Here is a 1,792-nt window from a genome sequence, read left to right on the forward strand (position 1 = left end):
TAAGTAAATAATAAAAATAAAAAATAAATAAAATACTATCCCAAAGGCTTAAGAAGCTCCTAGTCTTCCTATGTCTCACACCCACTGAGCAGGTTCTGAGCTGCGAGTAAAACTCCGTGCCTCCCGAAAGGTGATGAGGGCCTCTGACTCCAAAGAGGCAAGGACCTGCTATGGGAAACAGGCTCTAAGAAAAACAGGACTCTCTAGAAAATATAAAGGGGGTAGCAAAAGGCAAAGACAAACAGCTAGACAGAGAAAACAAGCATTCCTCTGAGAAGTCACTGCCAGCTGGCCCGTAAGCCTCACACACGAGTCTCCATCAGGCTGGAAAGAATGAGCCCCTGTCTCTTACTCCTCCTTCCTCCTCTCTGTCATCCCCACACACAGAGAAAGAGGAAAAGACCGGAAGGCGGAGGAGCAGGGCAACCTTCATGCTAATCAGGCTGAGTTCCTGACTTCCCTCTGCTCCCGCGATGTAACGCTGGGTAGCTAAGAACTCTACTGAGGGCGATGCCTGGGGTCTAAGGCAGCAAGAACAGTTGCTGCTATGTTAGGAAATTGACCAGGCAGTGTGGGGAACCCAGCCATATCCACATCCAGCACATAGGAGGAAAAAACAGTGGCACTCACTACGGAATGATTCAGAATAGAACATTTGCTGACTTTCATCCTGAGATGACTGTGCATGGTGAGGCTGCACCTTCTCTAAGTTAGTAGTATACTTGCCTTTGCTATGTATTTCAGCTATCTTAGCTCTCTTTCGCTCACAGAGGTATTCATCGTCAGAGTCTGAGTCGATCACCATGTAGCTGAGTGATGAGACTGGGAAAAACAAAAGAGAAGCATGAATACAACATTCTTCTTTTCATGGCATTTTCTACCTTTGATCCAATGAGCATAATCACTTTGAAATGACTTTTTGGTTTCCCACAGTTACTCTGTTCCCCTTCTCTGGAACTACTCAATTGTTATTCCTGATTTTCCATCTTTCCTATCTTCGTACCAAACCTGTCCATCCGTCTCAATCCTTTCAAAAGGAGGAATGTGTCAAGTACTGAGAGAGTGAAGTGGGCTGTCAGACGGTATGTGTTTAAATAGTTTTGGCACAGGGGGAAATTGATTAAGGAAAGGTCTAGTTAATTGCCATTTCTCTTTATCCACATTGAGATCCCCCTGCCACAGATACAGAGAGGCAGCCTCGGCAGGGAGATTTCTCCTGGGCGCCACTCTTTGCAGCCAGAAGCCAGCACTGCCCTCTCTAATTGATGGACTGCTCTGGCAGGAGTCCAACTCAGCAGTATCCCTGTGCCACCCAGGATGCCGGTGGTGAGCATGCCTCTGGGACCGTCGTTCTCAGCTGGCCCAGGTATTTGGGTCAGAGGTTCCAGAAGGCTGAAATTCTCCACCTTTTTGTATTTCCCAAACAGTGTACGATAAGCGTGATATACCTTTATGATGAGACAGAAAACTACTTAAAACACTGCTAAAGGACTTGTCTGTACCCGTTAACAGGCACAAATCCATTCATCCATTTCCACCATATTCACCACTTTTAAGCTGCCAAGTTGATGGGCCTTTGCTCTCCTGTTGACCATTCATTCCATCCTTAAAATTCTCTCTTTTCTTGATTTCTGGGATACTGTTTGGTTTTGGTTCTCTTCTCACCTTTTTTGCCCACTCCTTCTCTCTCAATTCTCTTCCTCACTCGTTCCCAGGCTTTATCCACACCCCTTTCATGCCAATCCAATTAATTCCTAAGGATTGGGTAAACATTATCCATCCACCAGCCCAA

Source organism: Mesoplodon bidens, assembly GCF_964165515.1.
Source record: "Mesoplodon bidens genome assembly, chromosome: X".
Classification (NCBI taxonomy): Eukaryota; Metazoa; Chordata; class Mammalia; order Artiodactyla; family Ziphiidae; genus Mesoplodon; species Mesoplodon bidens.